Source organism: Geotrypetes seraphini, chromosome 1 (genome assembly GCF_902459505.1).
Source record: "Geotrypetes seraphini chromosome 1, aGeoSer1.1, whole genome shotgun sequence".
Lineage (NCBI taxonomy): Eukaryota > Metazoa > Chordata > Amphibia > Gymnophiona > Dermophiidae > Geotrypetes > Geotrypetes seraphini.
Genome location: NC_047084.1, coordinates 122,038,073 through 122,062,430, shown reverse-complemented (window position 1 = coordinate 122,062,430; position 24,358 = coordinate 122,038,073). Strand labels below are relative to the sequence as shown.

General features: G+C 45.7%; 1 protein-coding gene across 2 annotated transcripts in view; it reads left to right on the top strand.

The window, feature by feature from the left end:
* Positions 1–685: 685 nt before the first annotated feature.
* TLN1 (talin 1) overlaps positions 686–24,358 on the top strand; it is a 690,102-nt gene continuing 666,429 nt past the window's right edge. For both annotated transcript variants that reach the window (XM_033937496.1, XM_033937486.1), the window contains exon 1: positions 686–798. The gene's annotated coding sequence lies outside the window, so the exon portion shown is untranslated. The remainder of the gene's footprint in view (positions 799–24,358) is intronic.

The window sequence follows — 24,358 nt, the reverse complement described above, 5'->3', positions numbered from 1 at the left end:
TGTAGAGGACTGCTGGTTGGCTGCATGTTCCCTCTGGTGCGGTCTTGCCCCTCTGATGTACGGGACCGTGGAAGAGGGAATATGCAGCTAAGGCTACAGCGGCCTGCTAGGATTGTTACTGTTGACCAGCGTCAGATCCCAAGCAGACACAGAACTATCTTCCACTGCCCTTCTGATCCCCAGTGCTGGGAAGATCTCATATGGGGCAAGCAGAAGAAATGAGCTGGGCACAGAAAGGGAAGGAAAGCGGGCCTGAACTAGGACTTTTTAAACTTTGGTTTACATCACAGAGCCGGCCTGGGGTTGGAGAGGTTGTAACCCGAGACTTCTACTAAGATTAAGGGGTCCTTTTATCAAGCTGCGGTAGGGGTGAGTGCGTGATGAAATGTCCAATGCGCTAAGCCCGCTAGTGCGCGCTAAAACAGTTAGCGTACCTTAATAAAAGGATCTAAAAAAAAAAAAAAAAATTTGGCTGGTGACTTAGCCTTTTTTTCGGAGTTCGGCCCCTTATGCGCTTGAGTTTGACATCCCTGCTCTAGGGATGCTGCAGGTGGACCATTTGGCCTTTCTGACCTCAGCCAATAGGGAGACGAGGAGAGACCGAACGCCGCCGTTGGTCCCTGCGCGTGCCTCGCGCTGCTCCTTAAGAGCTGCCTCGCGACCCTCCTTGTCCGGCGTCTCGCCCGCCTCTGACGCAACTTCCTGTTTCCGGTAAGGCGGGAGGCGTCCGAGGAGAGAAGTTGTGCAGAGGGGACGGGACCGGGCACGGGCGGAGTAGGAGAAGCCGCGCCACCTCAGGTAGGGGGGGTTCGGGGGGGGCTGCTCCGCTTCGAACTTTGTCAGAGAGGAAGAAGGCGGCGGAGTGTCTTCGGGGCGAGGAGAAGCGCCGAGCCCGGGATTCCCCGCCCGCGAAGCAAAGTTTTAGCCGAGCCCTTTGAACGGCTCCAAGAGTTTGCGCTTTCCTGGAGGGGGGAGGGGGGTCACGTCTCGACATTTCAAACGCTTGCGGGGCTCCAAGAGGAAAGCAACTGACCTCGAGCCATCCAACAGCACAAACGCATCCCACCTTCAAAACGGTGCAGAGCCCGGCAGAGAACATGGCTTGAAAGTGAGGGAGTTGTGGGCACTTCAAAAGTTCCTCATCCGCCGGGCCACAAACATTTCTTGTCGGTCCCTGAACAATTCAAGTCCCCTGCAAGCGCCTGTCCATCTTCCTTCCAGCTTCGCATGCTGCAGTGGCTGAACCAGAACCAGGTCAACAGCATGCAACGTGCTGTCCTGGCGCTGAAGATAAAGAGCAGCCAAGCTGGACACACGCTTGCAGGGGACCCTGGTCCAGCTTTGGCAGATGGGGGCATGCTTAGCTGGACAGCCCCAAACAAGTGAGGGAGAGAAGTAATAATGTGGGAGAAAAGAGGGAGGGGGGGATTGAATTTGGGACAAAGGTTGGAATGCGGGGAAGGGGGAGGCATGAACTTGGGATACAAGGGAGGGGATAGAAAGGGAGAATTGTTAGGGATGAGGAAAATTGTTGGGTATAGAGAAAGAAGTGATGTAGAGAAGGATGAGAGGGAGAAATGTTGGATATGACAGTGGAGAAAGAACAGGGACAGATTGAAGGGGATGCAAGGGGGAGGAATGTTGGACATAGTGATGGAGGGAGAGGGGTGATAGGCGAAATGTTGGGCATGGGGCTGGTAGGCTGGTAGAGAGGGAAAAATGTTGGATATGGCAGTAGAGGGAGTGGGAGAGATGCACCATGGATAACGTGACCATTTGTTTTATTCATCAAAACGGGACATCTATTAATATTCAGTCCCACCCTAGCCCCAACCCAATCCCGCCCTAGCCCCGCCCCCAATTTCTTCCATTCATTTTTCATGTACACAAAATATCTTATTTCATAAGGGTAACCATTAAATTTTTTAAAAAATCACAAAGCACCTTATACGCAGAGAAAATGTTAATTATTTATATTTGGGGGTTTTCAATGATGTTACCTCAGTAACTATAGAAAAATAGACAAATATAGTGCAAAATATAGACAGCAGATATAAATTCTCAAAACTGACACATTTTTATCACTAAATTGAAAATAAAATCATTTTTCCTAACTTTGCTGTCTGGTGATTTCCCTCTGACTGCTGTCTGGTTGCGTTTCCCTCTGACTGCATCCTATCTTTCATTTCTTTCTGCACTCAGGCCCAACAATTGTCCCTTTCTATTCCCTCCCTCCTTCCTTCCTATGTCCTTAGTGCCCCCAATACCTTCCTATGTCCTTAATGTCCCCAGCGCCTCCTTCCTATGTCCTTAGTGCCCCCAGTGCCTCCTTTCTATGTCCTTAGTGCCCCCAGATCCAGTCTCAGTTCTCCTTTGTACCTTTGTTCCAGGTCTCCCTTTCTCTGTTATGATCTTGCCTCTCTCTGCTCTTCCTGAGGGGCTTTCCCCCCTCTGTCTGCACCTCCCAAAGTCCTGCTTCTGCCTCCTGTCTTTCCCCTTTGGTCCAGGCCTTTATCTCTCTAGTCTTTCTTCTACTTAACAGCCCCCCCTTCTCTGCCGTTTTCTCTCCTTCCTTCATCCCTCCTTCCTATGTCCCCTCACTGCTTCCAGCCTTTGTCCCACCCCCTCCCAAAAAGCCTGCCGGCCTACCTCCCCAAAGCCAGCCTTCCCCAAAGCCAGTCTGCCTGTCTACCTACCCCAGAGCCAATCTGCCTGCCTACCTCCCCCAGAGCCAGCCAGCCTACCTGCCTCCCCCAGAGCCTGCCAGTCTGCCTGCCTGCCTGCCTACCTCCCTCCCCCAAAGCCTGCCTCCCTCCCTCCCCCAGAGCCAGCCAGCCTGCCTGCCTACCTACCTCCCCCAAAACCTGTCTACCTACCTCCCTCCCCCAGAGCCAGCCAGCCTGCCTGCCTGCCTACCTCCTCCCTCCCCTACTGCGGAAAACAAAAGCCTCCCTCCAGGCCTGATTTAGGTCCACTGCCGTTGCTCCTCTGCTGCCACTACTCAAACCCAGAAGCCTTCTTTCCGACGTCAATTCTGACGTCAGAGAGGACGTTCCGGGCCAGCCAATCGCTGCCTGGCTGGCCCGGAACGTCCTCTCTGACGTCAGAATTGACGTCGGAAAGAAGGCTTCCGGGTTTGAGTAGTGGCAGCAGAGGAGCAGCGGCAGTGGACCTAAATCGGGCCTGGAGGGAGGCTTTTTTTTTTTTGGTGCGGCAGGGGAGGGACAGGAAGCGATCGCCTGTCCCGTTGTCCCTGCGCACAGCTTCCGGATGCTGTCTCTGAAAACGGGACATTTTGGGCGTCCCGAAGCTTTGTGTGGAGACAACGGGACAGGGGATCCGAAAACGGGACTGTTCCGTTCAAAACGGGACGTAAGGTCACCTTTACCATGGATCTCTCTCTCTCTTTCCCCTCTCCCTGTATACAGGATGGAGATGGGGACCGAGCTGCAGGGAAAACAGGAGTTTTTATTTCAGTCTTAGTAGTTTGCTGGTCCACAAAATAATTATTTTATTTCCGCCGGTCCATAGGTGTAAAAAGGTTGAAGAACACTGGTCAAGAGCAAAATACTGACTGAATCCAAGTATACATGGGAGAAACACAAAGGGGTTCATTTTAAAACAGGACACCTAGACAAAAAAGCCACATAGGCGGATATGTTGTACCAAATAAAAAAACTTACCTGAAAGTGCTGATATACTTAATCTTGGAGCAGGTGTAATTTTAAGTTTGTACATTACATTAGTATTTGTGGATTTACAATTTAGTAGAGCCTAGCCATATCGAGGATTTACATTATTTCATTAGGATTCATGACATAAATATCTTGGTTTGTGTTCGTTTAGGCATGCGATTATGGTATATGGTTTGGACAGAAGCTTAAGAACATAAGAATAGCCTTACTGGGTCAGACCAATGATTCATCAAGCCCAGTAGCCTGTTCTCACAGGGGCCAATCCAGGTTACTAGTACCTGGCCAAAACCCAAGGAGTAGCAATATTCCATGTTACCGATACATGGCAAGCAGAGGCTTCACCCATGTCTTAATGACAGACTATGGACTTTTCCTCCTGGAATTTGTCCAAACCTTGTCTTTAAAAAAAGTAGAAACAACTTAGTGTAAGGATGGCACAGGTTAAAACAATAGACATATAAAGAATGTATTAAAAAAGAAGCAGTGAGTCACAAAATGCAGTGGTATACTATAGGACTCAACACAGTCTGAGTTTTGGCAGATAAACCCTTCCTCAGGAGTCCAAGTTTCCACTGCGTTTCTCTTGTGCAGAGATAAATTTGTAACAAATTCCTTATTTATTGTCACCAAATGATAGAAGCACAGAAATTCAACAGGAACACTCAATGAAGTTAGATGAAAATACTTTTTAATCTAACGTAATCCTTAAATTTTAGAAATAAAAGCTCGACTTGGGGCTCCTTTTATCAAGGTGCGTTAAACTGCCTGCTGCACTAGTAGCTAACGCCTCCATTGACGAGGCATTAGTTTTTGGCTTGCCGCAGGGGTTAGCGCGTGATGAAATGTCCGATGCATTAACCCCGCTAGCGCACCTTGATAAAAGGAGCCCTTAGTTTATATAAGGTACTCAATGAAATAGAAGGGTCAGACCTAATTTACAAAATCTAATGACATAAAATCCACATCTCAATAAGAATAACTAAAATAACGTGTTTTTAAAGATTTTCTGAAAGTTGGAAGAGAGAGAATGCTAATCTCAACAGGAAGTTCATTCCAAATAAATGTGAAAATGTATGCACAAGATCGAGAAATATAATCTAGGGATTTTATTCTTTTAAGAGATGGAAAAGATAATTTATACATCTAGACTTTATAGATTATAATGAATTCAAAGAAATAGAAACCAAAGGCCCAAAAATTCCATGTAAGATTTTAAATGTTATGCTTGCACATTTAAATTGAATTCTAAAGTGGACTGGAAGCCAGTGAAGAGCTTTTAAGAGAGGAGACACATAGTCATATTTCTTCTTTCTATAAATCAATTTGGCTGGCGCATTCTGGATTAATTGTAACCTTTCTAAATTTCTCTTACTTAAACAAACATAAAGAGAGTTACAATAATCTAATTGAACTAATATAATGATTTGTATCAGAATAGCGAAATGTTGTTGGTAAAACAGATGACAAACATGTGAAGACTATAGAAGCATTTCTTAGAAAGATTATTAACCTGACAGTGAAGGGAAAGTGAGAAATCCAACAAAATATGTAATATCTTAGAACAGTGGTCCGCAACCTTTTTGAAACCAAGGACCACTTTTATAGAAGCAGATTTTTCCAGGGACCGGTAAAAAAAGGGGGGGGGGAATTTGGGGCGGGTTCATAGGGCAGTTTTATACACAATATACATTACATTTCTATTATTATTAAGTTATAATATCGTAATAAAAATTACACAACTTACCATAATGCAGAATCAGTGGGAGCTCTGAACTTGCAGAACCCCGATGACCCCGCAACAGCATCTTTCCATCTCCTATCCCCCACCTGCAGCAGAACCCCGATGACCCCGCCAATCCATCCCTCTGCGCAGCATCTTTCCATCTCTCACTCCCTTCCCATCCCTGCTGTGCGGGATGGGAAGCAGGGATGGAAAGATGTTGTACAAGGGGATCTCTCGCGGCCCAGCTGTCAGACGACCGTGGCCCGCTAGTAGGCCACGGACCGGAGATTGGGGACCCCTATCTTAGAAGAATACTCAATATTTAAAGAATCTCCAGTTAATAAGGTCACTGAGAAAGGCAAAATATTTACTTAAGGGCCAAACAACAATAGTTTAGTTTTTGTTGCGTTGAGCTTAATCCAAACAGAGGTGGCCCAACTTTGAAGCCTAGAAATGCATGTTTTTATATTTGCAGACAAATCGATTAATGTTGGATCCACTTCCAATAATATAAAAATGTCTTCATAGGTAAAAATGGATTCTAAATTCATAAGCTTAAGTTTTTTTAATGTAGTCATATAGATGTTAAATAAGATAGGAGACAACGGAGAGTCCTGTGGCACTCCACACACTGATCTCCACTCAAAGGATGATTTAACATCAACATGTACCTGATAAGATCATGATGTAAAAAATCTTATAAACCAATGCAGCACTTTTTGATCTATTCCAATCTCTGATAATAATTGCATTAGAATGTCATGGTGAACTACATCAATGAATACCTAATCTCTTGAGCTCATTACTGAAGGATGTGGTAACAGTGGTTAGCTTAGCTGGGTTTAAAAAAAGGTTGAGAAATTCCTGGAGGAAAAGTCCATAGTCTGCTATTGAGACAGATATGGGGGAAGTCACTGCTTGCCCTGGGATCGGTAGCATGGAATGTTGCTACTAAAGTAGAATCTCAGTTATCCTGCACCCATGGGGAATGGTGGACCGGATAACTGTTTTTCTGGTTCATTGACAGTGTGTTAGAAACCTTGTCTAACACACTCAACTCCCTCTCCCACCCCGAAGCATCAGCGTGGCAGTGGTCCTGAGCCACAAAGCCCTCCCTCTTTCCTCAAGCCCCGAAGTGGCTGAAGCAGGTAGCAGTCTTAAGCCGTGAACCCCCTCCCTTCCTTACTCAAAGCACAGCGGTCAGCAAGGGACAGCCTCAAAACAGGCAGCTTGTGGACAGCCCTGGCAAGGCCTTTCCTCTGATACATCGGAAGTGATGTTTCAGAGGAAAAGCTCTGCAGAGGCTGACTGTGAGCAGCTTGTGACTCTTGCTGACCGCTATGCATCGGGTAAGGGAGAGAGGGAGGGAGTTTGCAGCTCAGGACTGCTGCCTGCTTATGCCACTTCGGGGCTTGGGGGTGGAGGGCTTTTTGGCTCCGAACTGCTGCCGCACTGGAGCTTCAGGGTGGGTGCTGGGGTTCATAGCTATTTGAGGGAGGGAGGGAGTGAGGGAGTTTTACACCAGCAATTTTTTTGCTGTTTGTATGAGAGTCCCGGTTAACCGAGACTTTACTACATTTGGATTTTTGCCAGGTACTTGTGACCTGGATTGGCCTGTGTTAGAAACAGGATACTGGACTAGATGGCCCATTGGTCTGACTCAGTATAGCTATTCCTTTGTTCTTTTGTAAATAGTGGGTCTGACTGTCAAGCTTGTATTCCTGACATGTCTGTGGTTCTTCAGTACTTACTGTGGCGAAGCAGTATTTCAGATTGAAGAAGCTTTATTTCCATGTTATCATTCTGAATATTAGGTCAGACAGAAAATAAGAGATAAATTCAGAGCAATTTAGGAAAGTAAGATATTTTAACCCCCCCCCCCCCCCTTTACCGCAATAGCAATTATTAGCTGTGCTGATTGCTCTGCGCTGCTCGTGACGCTCATAGAGTTCCTATGGGTGTCGGGAGCAACGCAGAACATTCATTGCTGCTCTCTGCACTAATAACGCTATTGCGGTATAGTTAAAGGGGGGGTTAAAGATCTAACTCTTAAGAATTTAAATAGTTGTCACCTACACTAGACAGAGAGGAAGATGTGGGGGAAATTTAAATCTTCTGGGAATATTTAATCTCTGTAACAAAAATATGATTAGAGAACAATGGACCCAACTATGAGCTTAGTTATAGCCTGGTAGAGGGTTTTGAAGGAATTTATTTATGTAAATGCATTTTTATTAGGATTTATTAACTGCTTTTATGAAGAGATTCACGAGGCGGTATACAGCATAAAGCATATAATTTTGTTAACAGCATAACAGTAGACCAAATATAAACATAAATACAAAGAATGAGGTAAAGTCAAAATTAGTAAATTGAAAGTTAATAATAGGATTACCATGAAAGAGTTTCAAAAATATACCTATTAAGAGCACTGAAATTCAAATAAGAGAGAAATAATATGTACTAAAAGAAAGACATACCGTATATACTTGAATATAAGATGAGATTTGGGGTCAAAAAATGGCCCAAAAATTGGGGTCTTGTCTTATATTTGGGTCACCTCCTTCCACCTGGCCTGCTGTATGACCTAGTGGACCGTGACAGGAGAGACCTCTCCCATATCTTGTCCAAGCCGACTCTTAATTTTTTACCTTCCTCCCGCCTCCCCCTGTGCAACTTTTTGAATCCCTGGTGGTCCAACAGTGTACCGGGCAGAGGCAAACTTTCTGCGCTCCTGCCCTGTGCTGAGCCCCTTCCTGAATGGCTGCTTTGAGTAATGGCGGTCCAGCAGTGTACCAGGCAGGTGTGAGCTTTTTGCACTCCTGCCCGGTGCTGAGCCATTCAGGTAAGGGCTCAGTGTGGGGCAGGAGCACAGAAAGTTTGCCTCTGCCCGGTACATCGCTGGACCACCAGGGATTCAAAAAGTTGCACGGGGGAGGTGGGAGGTAAAAAAATTAAGAGTCGGCCTGGCAAGAGACGGGAGAGGTCCCTCCTGTCCCATGCTTCCTGAAGTAGGGGTAGTCTGGAGTTAGACGAAGCAAAGCCCCTCTGGGAGTAAATTCCAGAGTGTGTGGGCTACTCCTGAGAAGTCTTACTGGCGGATTACAAGAAACACATTAGAAGTACTCATTTCCAGTCTTCATAGTAAAATATAAATCTGTACAAATAATAATTTGTGTTGATGACAACATGCAAATAGTAATACAAAACTGCAGAGAACATACAAGGAGCAGGGATTTTATTCAAATAAAACTGTAAAAATCAATAAAATAACAATAGTAGCAATAATAAATATAAATATCCAGACATTAGTTCTTGATATAAGGCATCCTGGACCTGATACGGACCGTGTTTCGAAAAACACTACTTCCTCAGGGGTCCAGGATGTTCAGTGCATTAATATTCAAGAACGGCATGGATAAAAATCATTCAGACCCAGAATCTAGGAGCACAGGCAGTCAAATTCCTCCTGTAGATGCTGCTGCTCAGAGAAACAATATATTGTTTGACCTTTATTTCCATTTGACTAACATATTAAATGGTATTTCTTTGCTGTTTCTGATCAGCATCTTTCTGTGTGGCTGTGCTGCTGCTCACTTCTTTATTGCCAGAACCACCAGTGGTATGTACCCCTGCCTTAGAGCAGGCCTGATTCAGCTTCGCAGCCACTCCCAAGGCTCTGGCTTTCCTCAGCTTGAATGTCTTGGTTTAGAGTTTATTGGTGGGTTGTGGGGGGAGGGGGAGGAGGAGAATATAGTCACTTCCTGTTGCTTCATGCTTCTGCTTCACTCGCACATCCTCCTTTGCTTGGGTGAGCCAGCGTTAGCAGGGCAGGCAGAGGGAGGAGAAAGATAGGCTGGCTCACAGTCACTAAATGCTGAAAAAATTCCCATTCCCCAGTTTTTATTCATAATACCTGCATTTTTTAACCCAAATTAACCAATTCCAGACGTTCAGCAGAAAGAATGTTTTTGTGTCTCCCCTGTTTTGGGGGAAGGGATGGAGTAAACGGATTTGTAACAGCTTCCAGAACTGCTCAGCCTTTATTTGCGGAGTCCAGTACTGGCCTTGGTGGTGACTTGGAAATTTTGTTAAGAACAAGTATACAAAAGAATATACAGCAGTACCTTTTTATTGGACTTGCATTTCATTTTATGCCCTAGCTTTTGGCAGCTGAAACTGCTTTCCTCGGGACAGTATGAGCAGAAAGTGGTGAATGTGAGGCTCTGTGACATCTGATACTCAGATATGGTATTTCAAAGACAGACAATGCAGAAGATGAAAATGCTACAACGAGAAGGCTCACTAATAACTGTAGAAAATAATTTACAAAAAAGGGTGGGCTAGTTTCTAAAATGACCCCCCCCCCCCCCCGGAGAGCTGAGGAAGGCCTGGGATTGTGGCAGAGAACATAAGACCTGTTTTCACAGTGGCCAGTTCAGGTCACAAGTATCTGGCAGAAATGCAAAGAGTAGCAACACTTCATGCTATTGATCCCAGGGCAAGCAGTGGCTTTCGCAGGATTCCTTGAGAGCTGGAAATCAGCTGAAGTCAGGAAATTGGGTGCAGTTCTTGGGTCTCATTGTTTTTATCTGCCATTATGTGTGTTCGTTCTGTATGAAGAATAATTTGCCTGTGTAAATTTTGCTGCTGTGCTTGGGCTGAGAGTGAGAAGAAATCTGGGCAGGAGAGTTTCTCTTTGTAATTCCTGCTTGTAGACTGTGAAGCAATTCTAGAAAATATTTCTTCATGGGATGGATCTCTGGGGTTTGTAGAGACAAAAATAGAAAAGGAATTTTAAAAAATCTGGAGTAGGCCCAGAGGGATCCCCCAAATAGTAGGGATTGGCTGAGATTTGTGGCATGGAAGCTAGGAGTGAAACTGGGCAGACTGGAATATGATAGTGATGGAAACAGGGTTGGCAAGTTGCCATATTTTATGCATATGTTTCTATATATTGCAACATACCATATGTCAGGGATTCTCAACCCAGTCCTCAGGGCAGATAAAATCCCATTGAGATTTCAGGAAATCCACAATGAATATGCATTAGACAGATTTGGATGCACTTCCTTCTTGGTAGATAAATCATTATGGTTTGCCTAAAAACTCGATGGGTTTTGGTGTGTCCCGAGGATATGCTATGAGTTAGTTGGCAGACTGGATAGATAGTGTGAGTCTTTATATGCCATCACTGACTGTTACAGTGTATGTATTCTCTTTTATGGGCTCATGCTGAAAAGATTTGCAGTAGAGGAAACTCAGTGCAGCATGCTCAGAATTATGAGATTGAAGATTCATGCTGTGTTTAAAATGTTCCTGATGGTGCAATGGACTCTGACCCCCCCCTCTCCAAACCCTGTCCCTGGAGGTTCATTGGAACTCCCCCCCAAAAAAAAACCCCCAAAACAACCCGATGTCCTAGGGGCCCTGATATACTTTGAAGAAACCGGAAGCAGGCAGGGAAAAGGAAGTAGGCATCTTTCCCTCCTCGCTCCAGATTTATTTTTTAATCAAATAACTTTATTTTCTTTTGATAACTTACATCATGATGACAGCAATCAGCAATGGAACAGTTACAAAGATTATACCAAAATAACAATAAAATGTTTCGAATGGTAGATTAAACAAAAGAAATAGTGTATAAGAAATAGTTTCATATAGTTAATAATAATTTTGTTTCTTATATACCACCAAAGCCTTAGTAGTTCGAGGCGGTTTACAACAAAGAAGGGCTGGACAATCAGCGAATGGGTACAATCAGCGAATACAGATACAATAATATATGTAAGCAGGAAACAGGTACAATATAAGGGGTCTGCAAAAGTTAGAGGAATGGTCTAATGCCTGGCAACTAAAATTCAATGCAAAGAAATGCAGAGTAATGCATTTGGGGATTAATAATAGGAAGGAACCGTATATGCTGGGAGGAGAGAAGCTGATATGCACGGACGGGGAGAGGGACCTTGGGGTGATAGTGTCCGAAGATCTAAAGGCGAAAAAACAGTGTGACAAGGCAGTGGCTGCTGCCAGAAGGATTCTGGGCTGTATAAAGAGAGGCGTAGTCAGTAGAAGGAAGAAGGTGTTGATGCCCCTGTACAGGTCATTGGTGAGGCCCCACTTGGAGTATTGTGTTCAGTTTTGGAGACCGTATCTGGCGAAAGACGTAAGAAGACTTGAGGCGGTCCAGAGGAGGGCGACGAAAATGATAGGAGGCTTGCGCCAGAAGACGTATGAGGAGAGACTGGAAGCCCTGAATATGTATACCCTAGAGGAAAGGAGAGACAGGGGAGATATGATTCAGACGTTCAAATACTTAAAGGGTATTAACGTAGAACAAAATCTTTTCCAGAGAAAGGAAAATGGTAAAACTAGAGGACATAATTTGAGGTTGAGGGGTGGTAGATTCAGGGGCAATGTTAGGAAATTCTACTTTACGGAGAGGGTGGTGGATGCCTGGAATGCGCTCCCGAGAGAGGTGGTGGAGAGTAAAACTGTGACTGAGTTCAAAGAAGCGTGGGATGAACACAGAAGATTTAGAATCAGAAAATAATATTAAAGATTGAACTAGGCCAGTTACTGGGCAGACTTGTACGGTCTGTGTCTGTGTATGGCCGTTTGGTGGAGGATGGGCAGGGGAGGGCTTCAATGGCTGGGAGGGTGTAGATGGGCTGGAGTAAGTCTTAACAGAGATTTCGGCAGTTGGAACCCAAGCATAGTACCGGGTAAAGCTTTGGATTCTCGCCCAGAAATAGCTAAGAAGAAAAAAAAAAAAATTTAAATTGAATCAGGTTGGGCAGGGTCTTTATCTGCCGTCATCTACTATGTTACTATGTTAAATGTAAGGTGAGCAGGAAGCAGAGGTATGACAAAAGAGATCTTGGGGAACAAGGGTCGGGTGAGAGGTCTTAGGTTACAAATCGGTTAAATAGGTTAGTTTTTAATAATTTTCTGAAGTTTAGGTAGGATGAGAAGCACGCGATAATATTGCTCAGCCAATCATTTAGATGACCTGCTTGGAAGGCAAGTGTTCTATTCAGGTATATTTTGTAACAGCAGGCCTTAAGAGTTGGATGGCTGAAGAGATGAGCTCTGCGAGTGGGTCTGGATGGATGATCTAAGTTAAAATGGGGAACCAAGTATAAGGGGGCCGAACCAAGAATGGATTTGAAGTGAGTATAATCTGTCTAGGACTAGGTGGTTAGAAATTTGAAGTCCTAGGTACTGAAAATGGGAGGTGGGACACAAACCAGACAGTTTGACACAGTGGATATTTACAAGATCCCAGGATCAGAAGGAGCATTAGTAGAATTTGAATTCTGTCTTTGCTGTTTCTCAGCCGCTGCTGAATATGAAGAAGTGAAAGGAAAGTGTTAACAGTGACCAGAATGAAGATGGTTGAATTTGTAGTTGAACCCGTTGTTCAACTACAAATTGGTGGGGGGCATTGTTGGGAGACAGCAGACTTGAGAGAGACTTGGGTGTGCTGGTGGATGCATCACTGAAGCCATCTGCACAGTGCGCAGCAGCCTCAAAAAAAGCCAACAGGATGCTGGGCATCATAAAAAGGGGCATAACAACCAGGACACGGGAAGTCATCATGCCATTGTATCGAGCGATGGTGCGTCCACATCTGGAATACTGCGTTCAGTATTGGTCGCCGCACCTCAAGAAGGACATGGCGGTACTTGAGAGAGTCCAAAGGAGAGCAACGAAACTGGTAAAAGGGCTGGAACACTGCCCATACGCCGAGAGGTTGGATAGGCTGGGGCTCTTCTCTCTGGAAAAAAGGAGGCTCAGGGGAGATATGATAGAGACCTTCAAGATCATGAGGGGCATAGAGAGGGTGGATAGGGACAGATTCTTCAGACTGAAGGGGACAACAAGTACGAGGGGGCATTCGGAGAAACTGAAGGGAGATAGGTTCAAAACAAATGCAAGGAAGTTTTTTTTCACCCAAAGGGTCGTGGACACTTGGAATGCGCTACCGGAGGAAGTGATCAGGCAGAGTACGGTACAGGGATTCAAACAGGGATTGGACGGATTCCTGAGGGATAAAGGGATCGTGGGATACTGAGGGAGGAGCTGGGATGTAACACAAGTATAGAAAGCTAACCAGGTAATAAGTATAGAAACCCAACCAGGTCGTGCATGTGCAAGACCGGAGGGTTAGGACTTCGATGGGAAGATAGGACTTCAATGAGAAACCAAGGTGGCAAGGGAGCCCCTTCTGGTGATTCAGACAGGTCATGACCTGTTTGGGCCGCCGCGGGAGCGGACTGCCGGGCAGGATGGACCTATGGCACTGCTTATGTTCTTATTAATAAGAGGAAGAAAACCTCAAGAGCAGATTACAGTGTAGAATACAAAATGGGTAAAAAGTACAGTACTGTATTAAAGAAGAGATAGAGTGGTCTTGACACTTGTGCTGATTTGAGGCAAGGAATAAGAATGGGTAAAATGTAGTTTTAGGAAGAGAACATGCATCAAAGCTAGGAAAGAGTGGAGGAGAAAAATATTACTGTATATACTTGAATATAAACCGAGGTAACCTCCCTCCCCCAAAAGAAGGAAAAAAGGTTGACTCAAATATAAACTGGGGGTTGTATGTGTGTGTGTGTGTGTTAATATTCTAGTTGCCCTGCCAGGCTCTACACCCAGCCTTCCATGCCCTGCCAGACTCTGCAACCTGTTCCCTCTTCTCCCGATGGTTTGCAGGTTTCCACAGGGCCTACTGTAAGACCTAGTAGTCTAATGGTGGGCTGGGGCAGGAGGGATCCCTCTCACCTCCTGTCCTGGCCGACTCCCAAAACTTTTGCCTCCCTGGCATACTTTTCAATTCCCTGGTGGTCCAGTGGTGAACCAGGGCAGGGGCAAGCTTCCTACGCTCCTGCCCCATGCAGATCGCTAGCTGAATGGCTCCCTCGAGTTCTCTGCAACAGGTGTGGGAGGGGCGAATGGTTGTTGACCCAAATATAAACAGTCCTCCCCCCCATATTTTTGTGCCATTTTTTGGGTCCAAAAATCTTGGTTTATATACAGTAATTCTAAGTGATGATATGGCACATGCTTTCTGTCAAGCAACTAGAAAGAGCTCAGGATGTCATCAATTGAAGCCAAACCAGATCATAGAGGAAATGGGAGCCTTGCAGAGGAAGCTAGGAAAAGTATGCAGATGGGATGCAACGTTTCCAGCACCTCTTTATCCACCCGATGTGGTGGAAAACCAGAGAAAAGACGACAACTGGACAGACGCATCTGCTGTCATCTCCTATGTTACTATGGTGGTTCTTAAATTTTTTTTATATCCCACTCAAGAGCGGCCAACTCAGTGTCATTCTCGCTGCCTCAAATATTTTCATTGCCTGATAGCTTGTATACAGAATTCATGAAACTGTGACAGTATTATTTCTGTTTGATAAGATTTGGTGTGACAGGAAGCAGAGCCTCCACATTCCATGTCAAAGCACAGGGAAGGGAACATAAAGCACTTTTGACTTCTCTGGCTGCTTCATAGATTTATATATTGACTTTTTTTTCTGCTTATTTTATGTCTGGAATCATGGCTTTACATTCAACTTTGTATTTTGTGCAATACAGCAGAAAACTCAGTCATCCTTGGTATATGAATGTAAACTACTTAGGTTATAAGCGGTGTATAAAAACTAAAATAAATAAGGCCTGCAATGTGTTTTCTCAGGGCTCCAGATAGAGGAGAGGTGACTATTTTCAGGTTATGGTCACCATAAGATTTAATTTTCAAAATGTTTAAGGGAGGCTAAACATCCACAGAGCTGGCTGGCATCTATGATATTCCATTGCATTAGTAATAAATGAGAGACAGATACTCCCGGTACTTTGGCTAAGGAGCCCATTTGGAGACTGTGCTCTATGGAACCTGTGATAGTTACTTATTCAACATGTAGTGAAGAGCTGTAGTGTTTCCTTCTCTCAAATGCCTTCCTGGGTTATTTTTGCTCTTGTACTGTCCTGCTTCCTGGTGGGAGACTCGATATTGAGGCATGTAGACAGCCACATAGCAGGAGGAAGAGAGGATCGACTGGTGACCTGCCTCCCAGGAGCGAGAACCAAGGACATCGTGGACAAAATTGAGAAGGTCTTGGAAGGAGCAGAGACGGAAGAGACCGCAGTAATGATCCACATCGGGACGAATGATGTCAGCAGGAGAGACTACAGAAGAGGCACGCTGATAGAACAGTTCAAGATTCTAGGAAGGAAACTGAAGATGAGGACCCAGAAGATAGCATTCTCAGAGATCCTACCGGTACCGAGGGCAGATGTGAAAAGGCAGGAAGAACTACAATCAATAAATGCATGGATGAGGAGATGGTGTGAGGAAGAAGGGTTCCACTTCGTGAGGAACTGGACAACGTTCTGGGGCAAGAGCAAGCTCTACAGGAGAGATGGACTGCACCTGAGCGTGGCGGGAACAAGACTTCTAGCAAACAACGTCAAGAGAGGAATAGAACAGGCTTTAAACTAAGAGAAAGGGGAAAGCCGACAGTCGACCTAGCGTCGATGATTCGGAAGAAGGTATCCCGTGAAGATACTAAGGGGAAAAAAGGCAGGGAAGAAACAAGAGACAAATTACAGGAGTCAACTAACCCAGAAGAGGAGGTTAGAAAGATTGTAGCAAAAGAGAAGACACCAAAGACTGAAGCACAGGGAAAAGAAATGAAGACGACAAAATGCCAGGATCTAAACTGCATATATACTAATGCAAGGAGTTTAAGAAACAAAATGGGGGAGCTAGAAGCCATGGCCAATGCAGAGGACATAGACATCATTGGAATCTCTGAAACGTGGTGGAATGAGGAAAACAAATGGGATACAGCACTGCCGGGGTACAAGCTCTATCGCCGGGATAGGTCAGGTCAGAAAGGAGGAGGAATAGCCCTATACGTAAAAGAAAGCATACAATCGACAAGAATGGACACAGCGGAGATGATCAACAAACTGGAATCGCTATGGGTTAAAATACCGGGTAGGAAAGGGCATGAAATAAAGATGGGCCTATACTATCGTCCACCCGGGCAAACCGGAGATAGCGATAAAGAAATGGATGCCGAGATGAAGCGAGAATGCAAAAGTGGTTACACAGTTGTTATGGGAGACTTCAACTATCCTGGGATAGACTGGAGTCTTGGAAGCTCAAGATGCGCTAGGGAGACAGAATTCCTGGAGGCTATACAAGATTGCTTCATGGAGCAGCTTGTTAGAGAACCGACGAGAGGAAATGCCACTCTGGATTTAATCCTAAATGGACTAAGGGGACCTGCAAAGGAAGTGGAAGTAGTGGGACCGTTGGGAAACAGTGATCATAATATGATCAAGTTCAAGGTTGAAGTAGGCATACCGAACGGAAAGAGAACCATAGTGACATCTTTCAACTTCAGGAAAGGAAACTATGAAGCAATGAGGGAAATGGTAAGGAAGAAACTTAGGAACACTTCCAAAAAATGGCAAACAGTAGAACATGCCTGGTCTTTTTTCAAAGACACAGTGAGCGAGGCACAAAATCTGCACATCCCCAGATTCAGAAAGGGGTGCAAAAAGGGTCGAACAAAAGACCCAGTATGGATGACTAAAATAGTGAAGGAAGCGATAGGCAATAAGAAAAATTCATTCAGGGAATGGAAAAAGGACAAAACTGAAGGGAACCAGAAGGAGCACAGGAAGTATCAAAAAGAATGTCACCGTGTGGTTCGAAAAGCCAAAAGAGAGTATGAAGAGAGGCTAGCCAGGGAGGCACGAAATTTCAAACCGTTCTTCAGATATGTTAAAGGGAAACAGCCAGCTAGGGAGGAGGTAGGACCGCTGGACGAAGGAGACAGGAAGGGAGCGGTGAAGGAGGAGAAAGAAGTCGCAGAAAGACTCAACATGTTCTTCTCGTCTGTATTTACAAACGAAGACACAACAAACATACCGGAACCTGAACAAATATTCAATGGAAATCAAGCAGAAAAATTAACATCCATGGAAGTGAGCCTTGATGATGTACACAGGCAGATAGAAAAACTTAAAACTGACAAATCCCCGGGTCCGGACGGAATCCATCCCAGGGTTCTGAAGGAATTAAAGGAGGAGATAGCGGAACTACTGCAGCAAATTTGCAACCTATCCTTGAAAACAGGCATGATCCCGGAGGATTGGAAGATAGCCAATGTCACGCCCATCTTTAAAAAGGGATCAAGAGGTGACCCGGGAAACTACAGACCAGTGAGTTTGACTTCGGTTCCGGGGAAACTGACGGAAGCACTGATTAAAGAACACATCGATGAACATCTGGAAAGAAACGAACTTTTGAAAACAACCCAACATGGTTTCTGCAGGGGGAGATCGTGCCTAACGAACTTATTGCACTTCTTCGAAGGAATTAACAAACGGATGGACAGAGGAGACCCCATAGACATCATATACCTTGATTTCCAAAAAGCCTTTGACAAGGTGCCTCACGAACGTCTACTCCGGAAACTGAAGAACCATGGAGTGGACGGAGACGTACATAGATGGATCAGAAACTGGTTGGCGGGTAGGAAACAGAGGGTAGGGGTGAAGGGCCACTACTCGGACTGGATGGGGGTCACGAGTGGTGTTCCGCAGGGCTCAGTGCTCGGGCCGCTGCTATTTAATATATTCATAAATGATCTAGAAACAGGCACGAAGTGTGAGATAATAAAATTTGCGGACGATACAAAACTATTTAGTGGAGCTGGGACTAAAGAGGAATGCGAAGAATTGCAAAGGGACTTGAACAAATTGGGGGAATGGGTGGCGAGATGGCAGATGAAGTTCAACGTTGAGAAATGTAAAGTATTGCATGTTGGAAACAGAAACCCGAGGTACAACTATACGATGGGAGGGATATTATTGAATGAGAGCAACCAAGAAAGGGACTTGGGGGTAATGGTGGACATGACAATGAAGCCGACGGCACAGTGCGCAACAGCCGCTAAGAAAGCAAATAGAATGCTAGGCATAATCAAGAAGGGTATTACAACAAGGACAAAAGAAGTTATCCTGCCATTGTATCGGGCGATGGTGCGCCCGCATCTGGAATACTGCGTCCAATATTGGTCTCCGTACCTTAGGAAGGATATGGCGTTACTCGAGAGGGTTCAGAGGAGAGCGACACGCTTGATAAAAGGGATGGAAAACCTCTCATACGCTGAGAGATTGGAGAAACTGGGTCTCTTTTCCCTGGAGAAGAGGAGACTTAGAGGGGATATGATAGAGACTTATAAGATCATGAAGGGCATAGAGAGAGTAGAGAAGGACAGATTCTTCAAACTTTCGAAAAATAAAAGAACAAGAGGACACTTGGAAAAGTTGAAAGGGGACAGATTTAAAACGAATGCTAGGAAGTTCTTCTTTACCCAACGAGTGGTGGACACCTGGAATGCGCTTCCAGAGGGAGTAATAGGGCAGAGTACAGTACAGGGGTTTAAGAAAGGATTGGACAATTTCCTGCTGGAAAAGGGGATAGAGGGGTATAAATAGAGGATTACTGCACAGGTCCTGGACCTGTTGGGCCGCCGCGTGAGCGGACTGCTGGGCATGATGGACCTCAGGTCTGACCCAGCAGAGGCATTGCTTATCTTATGTCTTATGTTATGTTATGATTAACCTTAATTCCTAAACCTCTTCCTCTGCTTCCTACAAAAAAACCAACCCATCACAGGTGAACAAATGCTTTGACTATGCTTTCTGGCAGCAAGCAAAAAGCCATTGGAAGTAGTATGTTGCAGACCTTATGTACAATATAAAGTTACATCTGACATCTCCACATAACAGCAGAAGACAGATGTAGTACTGCAGCAGTTGATGGCAAAAAAAGACCAACAGCACATAAGTCAAGAGGAAGAGTAGCCTAAATGGTTAAAGCAATGGGCAGCGAACCAAAGAAGCCAGGGTTCAAATACCATTGCAGTTCCTTGTGATTTTGGCCATTCAACCCGCCAATTCGTCAAGCTCAGCTTTATAACCTTCCAGGGACAGCTAAAAGTTATTTGTCTTGAGCTACAACTGAAAATCCACAATCTCCCCCTTATTCCTGTCCACAGTGCAACTGCAAGGATAAATCCTAGCTTCCAGTTGTATTGTTTCTTATCCAATTCACTTTCTTTGCTGCCTTCATTGCTCCTATACTTAATTCAACAAATCCTTCTACCAAGCTCTGCAAGAATCTAAAACTAGTGAAACTGGTGCAAGAAATTCCAGCCTCCTAAGATCCTGTGATAGTGCTAAAGAATACCCAACTTACCAACTGCTGGCACCAACCTGATTTGATTTCTGAGGACCTGTAACCTAGTATCGACCTACTCCCCTAGGTCATGCTTCCTTTCTCCACCTTTACCTTTGTTCTAAAGCAGCGTTTCTCAAGCAGCTCCCCCTAGGCAATCCAATGTTCAAGAAAGCTGCAATGAATGTTCATGAAAGATAAGCATGCAGTGGAGGCTTTGCATACTAATCTATCTCATGCATATTCATTATGGTTATCCTGAAAATCTGACTGGAAAGTTCTCTATAGTGGCTTGAGAAACGCTGCTCTAATGGTCACGCTAAAGACAGTTAGTACTGGTGTTACTGTGCTGTCCAAAGCTCTAATGGTTTCAGTGCAGACCACATTTAAATGAGGTCATTAAAAAATGTTTTCGGGCTTGTTTAGTGCCGACAAAAATAAAGCCAGGTCTGGGGCAGTTTTAGAAGGGTTGGTTTCCTAGAAAACATTGACCCTGGTGGTTCAGTGGGACCTTCTCTCTCTGGGGTATTGTAGTATTCTGGGATGCACTTGGCAGGACCTGACTACCAAATAATTTACCTGAAGGTAATATAATGTACAATTGGTATAGCACCTAATACTCTCAAAGAACAAATCCAGCTGTTACAATTGCATTTTAATGCCTTAGCCAACCATAAAGAATTGTATTATGTCTGTAAAAAGACATCATATAATAGATAAATTATAAAATTGATTATAAAAACATGGATTGAAAACATGGTTATAAAACTTGAAATAGAGGCCGAAAAAGGAAAGATGAGGGGGGAAGGAAATAGGAATGGAGGACAGGGAGGTGAAAGGGGGAATGTGTGTAAGGAAAGAAAAAAGAAGTCACAGAAGCCTTAATAAAAACCAACAACCCAATAAATGTATGATAGAAAACAGGCAGTCATTGCTACTGCTTTAACATGGGTGCAATGGTGTACCAGAAAAAGGGTGGGGAGGGGCGGTGGTTGCCCCAGATACAACTCATAAGGGGTTGTCCAGTCCCTTCCCCATCTGTAGCCTGTAGTCTTTGGGCTGCTGGCAGTCAGTTATCTGAACACACTTCCTGTCAGGAGGGGCTCAGGCAGGATACACTGCTGGACCACCAGGGAAAAGGTATGCGGGGAGGGGTAAAAAATACTCTATAGTACTGTAATTAGTATGAGCTGGGGAAACACATCGTAAAGTTGAATGGTTGCATGTTGTATAGGTCATTAGTCGAACATAAGCAGTGCCTCTGCCGGTCAGACCATAGGTCCATCCTGCCCAGCAGTCCGCTCCCGCGGCGGCCCAAACAGGTCACGACCTGTCTGAATCACTAGAAGGGGCTCCCTTGCCACCTTGGTATCTCGTTTAAGTCCTGCCTTCCTATCGAAGTCCTAGCCCTCCAGTCTTGCGCATGCACGACCTGGTTGGTTTATACTCATTACCTGGTTAACATTCTATACTTGTGTTACATCCCAGCTCCTCCCTCAGTATCCCACGATCCCTTTATCCGTCAGGAATCCGTCCAATCCCTGTTTGAATCCCTGGACCGTACTCTGCTTGATCACTTCCTCTGGTAGTGCATTCCAAGTGTCCACGACCCTCTGGGTGAAAAAAAACTTCCTTGCATTTGTTTTGAACCTATCTCCCTTCAGTTTCTCAGAATGCCCCCTTGTATTTGCTGTCCCCTTTAGTCTGAAGAATCTGTCCCTATCCACCCTCTCTATGCCCCTCATGATCTTGAAGGTCTCTATCATATCTCCCCTGAGCCTCCTTTTCTCCAGAGAGAAGAGCCCCAGCCTTTCCAGCCTCTCGGCGTATGAGCAGTGTTCCAGCCCTCTTACCATTCTCGTTGCTCTCCTTTGGACTCTCTCAAGTACCGCCATGTCCTTCTTGAGGTGTGGCGACCAATACTGAACGCAGTATTCCAGATGCGGACGCACCATCGCTCGATACAATGGCATGATGACTTCCCGTGTTCTGGTTGTTATGCCCTTCTTTATGATGCCCAGCATCCTGTTGGCTTTTTTCGAGGCTGCTGCGCACTGTGCAGATGGCTTCAGTGATGCATCCACCAACACACCCAAGTCTCTCTCGAGTCTGCTGTCTCCCAACAATACCCCCCCAATTTGTAGCTGAACAACGGGTTCTTTTTCCCTATATGCATGACCTTGCATTTGTCCACGTTGAAGCGCATTTGCCATTTGTTTGCCCAGTCTTCCAGCTTGTCCAGGTCCCTTTGTAGGTCCTCACACTCCTCCCTGGTCCTAACTCTGCCGCACAGTTTGGTATCGTCTGCGAATTTTATAACCTCACACTTTGCCTCCTTTTCCAGGTCATTTATGAATATGTTAAAAAGCAACGGCCCCAGCACCGATCCCTGTGGCACACCGCTCGTGACTCCCCGCCAGTCAGAAAATTGACCCTTTACTCCAACCCTCTGCAGTCTACCCGACAACCAGTGTTTGATCCATCTGTGCACATCCCCTCCCACCCCGTGGTTCCACAGCTTCTTAAGTAGCCTTTCATGTGGCACCTTGTCGAAAGCCTTCTGAAAATCGAGGTAAATGATGTCTATGGGCTCCCCATTGTCCACCCGACTGCTTATTCCCTCAAAGAAGTACAGAAGGTTCGTTAGGCACGACCTTCCCTTGCAGAATCCATGCTGGCTTGTTCTCAGTAGGCCATTCCTCTCGATGTGCTCGCAAATGGCGTCCTTGATCATAGCTTCCACCATCTTCCCTATAATTGAAGTTAGGCTCACCGGCCTGTAGTTCCCGGGGTCACCCCTCGATCCCTTATTGAAGATGGGTGTGACATTTGCCAATTTCCAGTCCTCTGGTACCTCACCAGTTTTCAAGGATAGGTTGCAAACATGCTGGATTGTGCCCGCTATTTCCTGTCTTAGTTCCTTCAGAACCCTTGGGTGGATCCCGTCCGGGCCCGGTGATTTGCCACATTTTAACCTGTCTATCTGTTTGAGGGCATCCTCCTTACTTACCTCTATGTGCTCTAGTTTCTCAGCCTGTTCCCCACTCATGAGCTCCTCCGAGTCCGGTATATTAGATGTGTCTTCGCTCGTGAAAACCGACGAGAAGAACATGTTCAACCTCTCAGCTACCTCTTTATCCTCCTTAACCACTCCCTTCCTGTCCCCATCGTCCAACGGCCCCACTTCCTCTCTCGCTGGTCGCTTCCCCTTTACGTAACTGAAGAATGCCTTGAAGTTTTTCGCCTCCCTGGCCAGCCCCTCTTCGTATTTCCCCTTTGCTTTTCTAACCTCCCGGTGGCATTCCTTTTGGCATTTCTTGTGCGCCTGGTGATTTTCCTCTGTTGGATCCTTTTTCCATCTCCGGAAGGATACTTTTTTGTCCTTTATCGCCCTCTTTACTTCTATTGACATCCAAACCGGGTCTTTTGATCGCTTGTTCTTGCAGCCTTTCCTGAAATTGGGGACGTACATTCTCTGTGCTTCTTGCAGGGTGTCCCTGAATAGGGTCCAGGTGCTTTCCACAGTCTCCATCCTAAAGATGTTTCTGAGCTTTCTCCCCACCATTTCCCTCATAGCAACATAGTTCCCTTTCTTGAAGTTCAGTGCAGTTGTTGCGGTCCTCCTAACTATGGGTGTCCCTCTTTCTAATGTGAATCTGATCGTGTTGTGGTCACTATTGCCTAGTGGTCCTCCCACTTCTGCCCCTCTTGCAGGCCCCCCTAATCCGTTTAGGATGAGGTCAAGAGTAGTACCCCCTCGCGTCGGTTCTTTGACTAGTTGCTCCATAAAGCAGTCCTTCACAGCTTCTACAAATCCTGTCTCCCTAGTCCCTAGTGCAGTTGGAGTGACCCGTACTCCAGTCTATCCCTGGGTAGTTGAAGTCCCCCATCACTGTTACACTTCCAGTCCTGCACTCCTGTCTCAATTCCTCTTCCAAGTCGTGTCCGACTCCCTCTGGCGCACCAGGTGGTCGATAGTACAGCCCCAGTTTTGTGCCCGCGTCCTTGTTTCCCGGTAATTTGACCCATAGCGATTCCAGCCCCTCTGCCTTCGTTGCCATATCCATCCCGACTGAGTGGATAGTGTCCTTTATATATAGTGCTATGCCTCCCCCCTTTTTGTGGGTCCTGTCCCTCCTATAGAGCTTGTACCCCGGCAGCGCTACATCCCATTGATTTTCCTCTGTCCACCAGGTTTCTACAATTCCAATTATATCCAGGTCCTCCCCCTTGGCCATGACTTCTAGTTCACCCATCTTGGCCGTGAGGCTTCTTGCATTTGTGTATAGGCACCGCAGGTCCCGTCGTTTTTCTTCCACCTCTGCATTTACCTGGGCCACTTGCCCTTGGATTTCTGGCAGTTTTCCTGCTCTCTGTGCTTCTGCTTTGCCCTCAGCCTTTACCCTCTTAGGTTTCAGCTCCCCCACATTTCTGCCACCCCACTTTCCCGCTTTTCCTCTGGGATTTCTAGCCCTACCGGCCCCATCCTGGGCTATCATCCCTTGAGCCTCTGTTTGATCCCCCTCGCCTTGTGGTACCTCCATGTTACCCTCGGCTTTCGCCTTCATGCCACTCAGTTCCTCTGTGTCCCCATGCCCCTTAGTCTTCTCCCAGCAAGCTCCCTTTACCTGATGTTTCCCTCGCTGTCTGATTTTGAGGTCTTCCGGTCCCTCTGTT